The 11,828-nt window shown below is 34.5% G+C and overlaps 1 long non-coding RNA gene across 2 annotated transcripts in view; it reads right to left on the bottom strand.

Moving 5' to 3' along the window:
* The window catches only part of LOC111818883, a 102,937-nt gene extending 95,589 nt beyond the window's left edge, over positions 1-7,348 (bottom strand). For both annotated transcript variants that reach the window (XR_002822758.1, XR_002822757.1), the window contains exon 1: positions 7,117-7,348. This is a non-coding gene — a long non-coding RNA (uncharacterized LOC111818883). The remainder of the gene's footprint in view (positions 1-7,116) is intronic.
* Positions 7,349-11,828: the final 4,480 nt, after the last annotated feature.

The raw sequence follows: 11,828 nt of genomic DNA, 5'->3' as shown, positions 1-11,828 counted from the left end.
ATATTTGGCACAGGGTCTTGCTACACAGCTCAGACTTGTAGTGATCCTCCTGTCTCAGCCTCCCCAGTGCTGGCATTGTAGGCCTGTGCAACCATGCCCAGTTTTTGTGGCCAATTAGGCATGAAGCCAGCACAGTATGAGGTAGCAGGGATCAAACATGGGTCCTTTTGCTTGCCAGACAAGTGCTTAGACCACTGAGCTATCTCCCCAGCCCACCTTCCATACTTTTAATAATTTACATAGATATAACTCCTGAATTTTTTAACATTAGGCAGATTAAAAAGCTTTCTTTCTCTGTCTTTGTCTCTTTCTCTATTTCTGTCTCTGTCTCTCTGTCACTCTCTCTCTCACACACACACATACACATACACACACGGATACACATGTGCGCCCATCATTTTGTGAACATACAAATATTCAAACTTTTTTCCAGCTATACATCAATAACTTTGCATGCTGCCAAGGAGTATCTAACAAAAAAAGCCTAAATTCATATCTGTTCTCAAAATAACCAAGTTTTATAAGGCTGCTATAAATTTTGGTTGGATTTCATTTCCAATACTTAACTCCACTGCCAATAAAATGAAAATTGTCCATGGTGCTCAGAGGTATCAGTTCCTTTCATCTAGTAAACTTTATAATAATGTTTCCAGTCTAATTTAAATACCATTAAAATGTAGTGACTTTAAAACCCATTAAAACTGAAAATTTAGGTTAGATAAATGCAACTGTCATTTGGGCATCTGGAAATTATTTTAATTGCACTTTTCTCAAGTGAGAAAGGAGAGGCTCTACATGCAATGCTATCTGTATATCTAAACCACTCAAATATTAATAAACACCTTTGCTTTACATCCAATTTCATTGTGGGCTGCATAGTCTCATTTATGAGTTCAGACCTTTATGTGTCTTTCTGTTTCTGCAAGTTTAATCTTGAATAGGTTTTGAACACAGTAAATAGAAATTATAAAACATTTAATTACTTTTAAGCTATTTTGCCATCTAAGAGCAGAGAACAAGTTTCACAGATAGATACATCTCATGGGAAAGTTAAATTATTCACATACCATTCACTCCTATTTGTTTATTTTGATATTAAAAGTTAAAACAGGGCTGGGCAGATGGCTCAGTAGAATAAGCACTTCCCTGACAAGCGCAAGGGCCTGAGTTCAATCCCTGGTTCCACCAAAAAGAATAAATAAATAAAAATAAAAGTAAACATAAATTCAAGCTATGAGATGGCCTAGAAACATGCATTCTACTCACAACCTATTTACTCAGTAATTCAGCTCTTGAGTGTAGGTGCTTTAAATTACTCATTATTAAAATTGACTACTGCTTTCTAGTAACAAATAGTTTGTAAAATTAAAATTTTACACAAGAATGTATTAGTACAAAACATTATTCTATAAGTATTGTGAGCTAATAACAGCTATTTTATGTATAAAAATTACAGATCATTCTTTGTCTCTCTCATCACTGATGGATTTTCTGACAACTGAAGTTGGTTTAGAAATAGACTAAAAAACACGTCAGTGAGAATTTTCGAGGCAACAACTTTGTCAAATGGCAAGCTACTTGAACATATCTAAAATTGGCTATTGATTTTTTAAAAGCTCTTTAGAAAATATTTATGAACACACTTTAGAAATGAAAAGGAAAAAAAAGTGATTGAGTTATGATCCCACCAAACAAGGAATGAAAATGTACATATTTTTCCCCCAAAATTCCTGCTGTATTAGCAAAAGGCCACACATCTGTGTCTCACTACACTTCAGGACTGTAATAAAAAATGTTTGAATTAATGCCTTTAGGGCTGAGGATGTGCCTCGGTGGTAGAGCATTTACCTAACATGCATGAGCCCTGGGTTTGATCCCTGGCATTAAAAGTAAAAAAGAAACACAAGGATTTTCTAGATTATGTCTCAAATGGAGTTAGTGTAAAGCCAATATCACAAATTAATTTCAGAACAACAAATTCTATCAAGGCTTAAACACTTCTGACACACAATGTATAGTGATGTGCTATTTTGAATAAAAACATAATTTATTATCTCACAACTAGAATGGATCTGTTCTGCAACTTTGGGCAATGCGACCTTTCATAAACAACTGTGCATTCTTCTTGAAATCATGCCAAATTTAAGCCAAAAGTAAAAACTAATTATGTTTTCTGAGGCTTGAATTCAGTTGGTTATTGTGGTGATGTGAGCCACTGAATGGACTGTCTCATGTACACCGTGTTTTTTTTTAAAGTCATTATAAATAAAAGAGCATTGCTACACCACAGAAACCCCACTGTACTCTCTCCAGGGAATAAGAATGAGTATGTTCTGTTATAACTTGTCTTTCTTTGTGAAAATATCTGGGATTAGTGATGTTGAGTTTTGAAGGGAGAATGGAGATTTAAATAAGGGCAATACTACACAGGCCTAAAATACCATCTACCCTGTAGACTGGACCAATTTCTCTTTTCTGATATCACTTCAGAGCACCCCGTCACTCTAAAGTTCTTTATTGGTCAATACAGAAGGCCCATCTCAGGGCCCACTGGGTATCTTTCCCACTTATCATATATGTAGGAATAGCAAGTTACAGTAAACTACTATGAAAATATACCATACCATTAATCTCAACCTTGCTTGCTATTTCAAGTTGTTTTTTTTTTTAACTCCACTACAAAGAAAGCCTGTATATTCCTCACATATATGTAAATATCCAAATAAGACTATTGCTCCTTTCAAAAATCTCTGCAAATAGTAAAGCAGCTGATAGTCACAGGGAAGAAAATTTGAAACTATTTGCAGGCTTTCCCCCACGTGGGAGTTGACCTCTTATCGGCCAGAGAAATGGAACATAAGGCACTGTGACTACTGAGTCTCGTATTTTAAAAAGGGATGTTATACAACATTTCAATAATAGTAAAATGAAAACAATGATAAGCTTAAGAAATATTGGTATTAAAATAATGCTTACAATTCAGATATTTGATAAAGTAATAAATCTTTAAAACTAATGCTAGGCATACATTTAGTCATTCCACAGACATATTAAAGAACACTAATTGACATTGAATAGTGTGAAGTTTTAACTTGTTGAAAGCATTAAACTTGATAGAGTCTTTTACACTGATTCATATATTCACTAACTCTGAATAAGCAACTCTGATTTTTTTTTTTTTTTGGCCAGGGTAATATGGAATAAATAATTACAGCAATCCACCATACTTTCCAAATTAATACATACAAGATATTTGGGGACAGAAGTAGAAGCACAGGTTGACAAATACACCTGACCATGAAAAAAAGAAAAAGTGAAAGAGTTCATAAAATATTCTGAAGAAAAAATAATGAGCTTCATAAAAGAGGGTGTTTTGTGGATCTATTCATCTTCACTTGGAGGGAGGCAGAGTTAGATAGAAATTGTCAAGGTTTAAGCACACGATGGGCCAAGTTAATTGTACAATAACGCTATCAATATCTTGTTTAAAAGTGACATTGAATCTCAATATTTGACTTATGATAATTAAAAACTGAGCAAATATAAAGTAAAAATCTCAATAAGTACATAGTGATACTTTTATGTTAAAGAGGCTTAAAATCAGTGAACATTATTCTTTGTAGTCATTATTAATTGCACTTAGACCAGAGCATATTTAAAAAATTATTTGACTTTTTAATCTATAATTATATATTAATGCTTCGAAGTATGATAGTTGCTCATCTGATTTAATAATAAAACACTAGTTAATAAAATGTCGGTTAATTCTTTAGATAAGTCTAACAAATCTAATATACATTGCTACTAAATTTTAATGTTTCAAAATATATTATTAATTAATGAAATATTTCTATGAAATGTGTTATCTTTTATTTTAGCTCATACTTTCTCCTAAGCAAATGGTAGTGTTCATACTACTTTTCTTACTGCAGACCCACAATCATCTTGCCTATACTACCTTTTTGGAAGAAGTCACTACAGTTGGGCCAAAATTCAGTGACAATGTTCAATCTAACAAAGTCATGCACTTTTCTCATTGCTGGAATGTAGATCTCTTAGAGCAAAGCACATCTATAATGACGAAATGCTAACCTAAAAGAACCCATGCAAACATCTCTCACATTAAAAACTGTACATAAAATAATACGGTATTATAGCATGTAAGTATAGAACAAAAATTGATGATTATGTAATGTCTTTTAATCTGGGAACAAATGTGTTTTATATATCTGTTGTATATTGAAACAAACAAAAAATAAAAAAATCTTAAAGTAGTAAAATACCATAATTTAAATTGAAAACTAGAAATAAATGTCAAGTTTTTCTAAAAAGTGTTTCTACATTGTAAAATGGTATGAATTGGTTTGAAAATTTTTTAAAAATGAGAAAACTAATGAATGAAACATTATTCAATTTTATTGTTCACAAATAAATTCAAACATAATACTAAAATATATATCTCCTTGAAAGTAGTTTTCTGAATATTTTTTTAAAAGTTAGCTCAACAACATAAAACATAATAGATACTTTGTTTCTACATCCCCTCCAAAAAATTAGCTAATAATTCCACCAAAGAGCATATTCCATGGAAATACTTGTAGTTCATTGTGATAGCAAATTAAAGTATGTTTTTAACTATTTAAGTAAAAACTACAATTTAAACTGTTCTCAATGTTTACATATTTCAACATCAACTCAAAAACATGTTTTTAGGTATGAAATGTGTAAAGTTTCTTCTGAGCTTACCAACCAGTATGTGTGTGTGTGCTCTTACAGTTCCGTTTGATGTGCTTCACTTTGACACTGCTTCTAATTAACAACAGCAACAAAAATTCATAGAATTTGTGGACAAAGCATGTCTCAGTAAATTTTAGAGCTGTATACTGTTAATTTCATATACTATGTAAAAATTGTTTCATCATCAAAAGATGAATAGAAAATGAGAACAAGAATTTAAAAGAAACTAAAATTTGAAATCATTTTTTAAGGCATGAATCATTCTGAACAAGAGAAGTTTTCTCTTTTTTCCACTTGTTTGCTAACAATCAAGTAAACTATTCTTTTATCCAAATTTTGAAGTGTCTACTTATACTAACTTATTTTTTTATTAGGTAACACCAACGTATTAAATGAGAATTCACATGTGAACTCAGAACACTTTTCAGGTAAATTTCTATAAATTGTAATCTATAACTTGTATGAATTTTAATATTGGCTTATATAGTAATGTCAGCTGCTCCATGCCTCAATTCAGGTAACAGTAAGGTATGCACAGTGTTATGATTCAATTCACCCCAACGTCAATATTCCTATCTACCTCTCTTTCTATATTTACATAGAGGTAGATAGGTAGATTGACTTGAAAGGAACCAAGATGAATTTTCTAGACTTTATATTTCATTTTTACTTTTTGTTCTGATACAACTGTATAAAGGGAAACTAATCACAGTGATAGATACTCGCAGATCAATACACCTATTAAACAGCTCTAAATCAGGTTACTCTTACATTTGTTCTCACCAATACATTAAAAAGAAATATAATTATTTTTAAGTAAAAGATAAAGTTGTTATTTAGACTGTTACTGACTAACACATAAGGTGAAAACAGTTAGGATAGTAATAAAACATATCTGATAAGAGAAGAAAAACCAAGATTCTACTTTTCTACTTTTATCTTGCTGTGTACCTAATTTTAATGTTTAAAAGTATTGCTGAAAACAGCTATATAAAATCTAAAGTTGTTAATGTTTGATTGCTACAGAATTTCATTTTAAATTGTGAATTTAACTCTTAAAGTACTGGAGTATAAATTAACTTATTGGCCTACAGGACAAAATTCACCTGTCGTCATATCAAAATTAGTAAGTCGCCAAAATTAGTTGTATACGTCTTTGATAGTGTCAGTCGAAATTTCTTTCATGAAAAGTCATCTTTTTGATTGCCAGATAGCAATTAAGTTTAGCTATGTAAAGTTAGCAGTCATACTTGTATTCCAAACATTCCTAGTACAACTTTTATTGGAATACCGAGGTGTTAAATATTTTTTAAAAATTATGTAACAAATGTTAACATTTTCTTAAAGCCCCAAGCACCAGGATATTTTATATACACAAAAACTCCACTTCGGAAAATGTTAAGCTTCGTCGGGCCCATAACGAAACTTCTAAAAAACTTTATTACTTACAGTTGACTGAGTGTTACTTACAGAGATTAAGTTTTAAGAATTCATCTGTTATTTATGCCGAAGTGTTTTGAAAAAGCTTTTCACACTGTGTACTTCCCAATGAGGTGACTACCCTTACTCTGATTTGCTGAGAAAAACAAAACAAAAACCTGTAAATCTTCTGTAAGATCGTTCTTGTTCTAATGTCTTTCAGGTGGCAATAAGCAATAGAGCTCATTATAAAAGGAAAACATTGAAGTTACCTGTGTCATATTTACTGTATAAAGTCATTTTGACATGCCTACACAACTGGTTGTGGCAGCTTTCAGACATGATTTCTAATCGAGAGGAAAAAAAAAAAAAAAAATGCCCCAGGTTCTTTAGAGAAAGCTTGCCGCTGGGAAGTTGATTTTGGCCAAGTGCCAAAATCGTGTGCAAAGGGGCCTCATTAGGGATTCGTGGCAGCGTTCCGCACTAACAAAAAATGTGACCCAACAGGCTAAATCAGCGACTAAAATTTAAAAGTACGAGACAAAGACAACTTACTTAATATTCCTTCCAAAGCAACATTAAACTTTTTTTTTTTTGTAATTAAACCCTTGTTAGTCTAATGCAGTGTCCCCTGTCCTTAAATGATTGTACAATTGCTCTTTAAAACTGGTCAATTTCCCTGCTACATAACACTTTCTTTCTAGGGTAGCTTAGAAAGATTTCGCTATATAATAAAATTATGTTCACTGCATTTGATTCAACAGCAGGAAACAAAATCGTAAAACTACAGATTATAGTACTCCTTTAAAATTTAAACAAACAAAATAAGCAAACAATAGTCAGTACCTTTTAAAGTTCCAGAGAAGTAAACACGCACCTTCTAAACTCAGACCCACTGAGACGAACCAGTCCCACTGCCCAACTTTCTCCCCGCAAAGCAGATTTGACACAGAGCCTTACCTAGAGGTCTTCTGGCTTTTCTGCAGATCAAAAAGTTTCCTGCCTAAGTACACAGATATTCTTTCACAAACCATGAAGGCTGTTTTATGAATTCAGCGCTGAACCAGGCTGCTTTCCACACCACGTCGAGAGCACGGTGCGTCCGCGCCCAAGATAACATACACGGCTAATACACAATTAGTGGGAGAGGTTGTCTAGTGGAGAATTATAACGAAAGAAGCAAAAGTGAAGATTTTTTTTTTTCCCTTTTTCTTGAAATAGCAGGGAGGGTGCGGTCAGATGTTAGGTTCTGAGAAAAGGGCCCTACACTGCACTAGTACCTACTAAATACTAGCAGAAGCTGCCTGGGAAGGGAGCCAATGGAAGGACTTTGTTTGACCCAGCTGCCAATCTCCCCTGAAGCCCTGCGCCAGACTAAACACTCACACTATTTTAACTCAAATCAGGCTCTAGCAGCTGTTTGCTTTCCGGCTCTGAGCTCTGCGCCCACGATGGCCTGTGCAGTTCACCCACCAGCTTTTCTAGCTGCCTGGCTGAAATCTGTTTAGGGGTGAAAACTGTCATTGGAGACAAAATTTTAGCTTTATTTCCTCATGATAAAGAGGGACTGGTCTATTGTTTAGCATTTTGATAGGGTCACTTGAGGGTAATTTTACAATCATTTAAAAGAAGAATATTATCATGGAGGAGATTTGAGAGAAGTTTTCCTCCTAAGCTTTTCTAATGTGTTCATATTAACTCTAAAATGGCCTGTGTATCACAATAACAGCACTCTTACGGTACACCAGTAGGACACAGATGGTACCTTCACTCTGACTCAACCTTTTCCAACACAGTAGAACAGAAAGTTGACATTAAAAAACTGAAGAGACTCCCATCATTCTAGAAATTAGTGTGGTCTCTCCAACGCTCTGGAAATTTTCTCCAGAAGATCAAAGTAGGCAAGAAGACTGTTTCCTTCACATGAAAAGACACTAAGTGACTCAACATGCCTTGCCTCCATGTGAAGCTAACTTAGTTATTAGCCTGGGTGTAGAAATCCCATTTTGAATTATAAAGCATTGAAACATGCCCACTCATAGTATAAAGCATCAGAGAAACTAAAAAGAATTTAGAGGAAGTACAACCTTGGCAATAATTAAAACTATCTGATTATAATAGGATGAAAAGACCTGATAATTGCGATCTGATTGTACAACAGATAAAAGTTAAATACTGCTTTCTTCAACATGTGGAAGACTGAGAGAATAAGTGAGGAATGTAAGGACATGGACTATAACCCAGTTTTCTAAACATCTATTTGTTAGAAAATGATGTTGTTGCACCAGGTAGAGCCTTTAATTTTTAACACAGCTAAATTAAATCTGGCTTTGAGAAGCAAAACTGTAATGTTGCTGAAATACACCAAAATCTCAGCCATATGGAAAGTTGTCTCTCCCACTTTAAGTAGAGTTTATTTGGTTTTCATTCCAGGCTCAAGCGAGACATGTATTGTATTGCTGTTTAATCTTAGGAACTAGAGATCTAAATTACATAAATTATAATTTTTACAATAAAAGATCATTCATATTCTTGTTGAATCTGCCTTCATATAGAGCAATGTATGGTATGATGTTCAGACCCCATATCAAATCAAATAAAATGCTGAAAAGAGGTTTCTTTTGTCCACTTGGACCCCACTTCAAGAAAATAGTCAGCTTGCTTCTCTAAATGGCCTATTAAATCTCTCAAATAATCACCCACTATCACCTGCTATTGCTACAACTATCTGCATTAGATTAGCTGTAGAATGACAGTCCTGTAATAACTTTTGTTCATCTCAGTTATTACTTCCTATGGTGATTAAGTTGATTGTCAACTTAATCAGATTGAGAAACACCTAGCAAATTAGTAGGCACAGTTGTGAGTGTGTTTGTAGGCTTTTCCAGAGACGATTGCATGGTACGGCTCTAATCTCATCAGTGGATACCGATGAGAGCATAATATGAACGCATGATTAGATGATGACAGAGACTTAGTAGGTCTTAGTGGTCTTAGTAGGAGACTTAGCAAACCTCACTGAAAGGAGTAAGTCAGGGGGGGCATGGCATTGAGAATTATCTCTGGTTCCTGAACGGTTTCTCTGTCCTTTTTTCCTGCCCTGTGGTTCTGGGTGCCATAATATGAACTCCTTTTGCTCCTACATGTCACTTCTGGTGTGATGTTTCTACTTGGAATCTGGTGACCAAGGACTGACAATCAACCTCTAGAAATGTGAACCTAAATGAAGCACTCCTCTTTTAAGGTATGTGTATCAGGCATTTTGTTGTAGCCACAGAAAGCTAATAGTCTTCCCTTACACTGCTTCCTTGCCTATTGTGAAATCTCCCAGTTTGTTGGTGTTGTGAATGTTGTGGCTGAATTACACCCTCCCCAAAATTCAAATTTGAAGTTCTTTCTCTCAGGACCTATTCATGTGATTGGATATGGAGATAAGCATATGTATAAAGATGTAATTAAGATAAAAGAGGTCAAGGGCAGGCGAGATAGGTCAGAGGATTAAAGCACCTGCTTAGGCAGACGCAGGGACCTGGGTTCAGTCCCCCTCATGCTGTGCCAGCCCTGCCCCCAGGGCATGCTGAGACTGCCACTGAGACTGGCTTGGTGGCACATGTCTATAATCCCAACACTTGGGAGGCTGAAAACAGGAGAATCACTATGAGTTGGAGCTGAGCAGTGTGACCCCGTAAAACGTATACTAAATACATTTTTTCAAAAAAAGCTTTAACCAAACATTGACAGACGAATTTATGTGTGAAAAACAAGGAAAATACATTTTTAATTAAAAAATAAGTTTTAGAATAACAGTTTTATATTTGTTGAACTATTTTGTACATTGTGAATGCTTAAATTGAGAATAGATCTGAGCCACATTAACATGACTTTGTGATGATTGTACTTTAAAAGTAATGCATGAAAAAAAAAAAAAAGATAAAAGAGGTCATTTGAACCCTAATCCAATATGACTGGTGTCATTAGAAGAGGAGACAAGGAACACAGAGAGAGGAAAAGTCATGTGAAAAGAAGGAATAAATGTCCACCGTACAGTCTGGAGAGGGTTCAGAAGAAACTGGCTCAGCAAACATCTTGACCTTGGACTTCAAGCCACCAGAATTATGAGAAAATAAGTTTTTGTTCAATCTACTTAGTCCACAGGATTTGTTATTTATAATTGTCATAGTTTAAGTATAAAATGTTTCCTCAAAATTGCATGTGTTTACATTGAGCTTTCAGAAAGTGACTGGGTTGTGGGGATGATTAGCTCAGTGAGTTAATCTGCTTTAAGTCACTTAGTGCTTTAACCCACTTTATGAAGCCAGGAAGCAGAAAGGAGGGGAAGAGTGCCCCAAAACAATCCAGCACCAGATCTGGTCCCATGTCCTCCTCCTATGACCTGCCTGATCTTCTGTCATGGGCCCAAGCAACTGCACTGATTGATCAACCAAAAACTGTGAGGCAAATAAGAATCTTTCTTTGACTTGTGGGTATCAGATATTTCATCCTAGCAATTGGAGTATGGCTGTGTTAATACAGTAATAAAGCAATACAGTGGCTAAATTAAAAGAGAAAAGACAAAAAAGAGACAAGAGATGGTCTCATTAGAACAGAGTTCATTTCTATACTCCCATATTTTCATACTCAAATATTTGATTTTGTCCAAGAAAACATGTCACTTATAGAGAAAAGGTAATTTGTTCTGCTAAATAAGGGGTATATTGTTATAATAAGAATAAAGGAAAATACCATTCTTCCATAGTAGTACTCATTTTCATATTCTGAACACCACTATTGTCCTTAACTTATCCAGTAAATGTTAAATAAATATAAGATGTCTGATTTTCACATACATAAGTTCATTTGCATAAGTTCATACTGTCAAATAGTCATGAAACTATATTCAATTGAGAGCTATTTTATGAAACACTGATCAGTATACTTCAAATAAATCAAGACCATTAGAAATGAAGTCTGAAAAACTGTTACAACCAAGAATAGCCTGAGAAAATATGATTGTCAACTGGAATGTGGCATCCCAAGTGGGAGATTGGAAAAAGAAAAGGAAATTAAGAAAAATCTTCCTTCTTTCTTTCTTTCTTTCTTTCTTTCTTTCTTTCTTTCTTTCTTTCTTTCTTTCTTTCTTCCTTCCTTCCTTCCTTCCTTTCTTTCCTTCTTTCTTTCTTTGGATTTTAGGGAAGGATTCACAGGGCGTTCAGGGTCTCACTACTACATCAGACTCATAGTGATCTGCCTGTTTACAGCCTCCCAAGATCTGGGGTTACAGGCGCGCATCACCATGCCCAGTCTCAATAGCCATCTCAGTGCACCCCAGGGGCAGGGCCGGCACGGCAAGCTCTGGGATCAAATGCCGGGTCCCTGTGCCTGCTTTCAGGTGCTTTAATCTGCTGAGCTATTTGGCCAGCCCTGAAAAATCTTAATAAAATATAGACATCAATTCGTATTAATGTATTGCTTATTTCATTCATTGTGACTGATATGGTAATATAATTATAACCTGTGCGTAGTACAAGAAGTCTTATTTTGTACTGTAATAATCTTGTACTACAAGACTTTGTAATAATTATATATATATATATATTTTAAAGATATTACCAATAGTGTGTGTCCTTGTCAACCACAAATAGGTATATGTATAACACACATACAGACAAAAA

The sequence above is a fragment of the Octodon degus genome, unplaced genomic scaffold (assembly GCF_000260255.1).
Source record: "Octodon degus isolate 3935 unplaced genomic scaffold, OctDeg1.0 scaffold00106, whole genome shotgun sequence".
In the NCBI taxonomy this organism is placed as follows: Eukaryota; Metazoa; Chordata; class Mammalia; order Rodentia; family Octodontidae; genus Octodon; species Octodon degus.
This window is presented reverse-complemented; position numbering and strand designations above follow the sequence as displayed.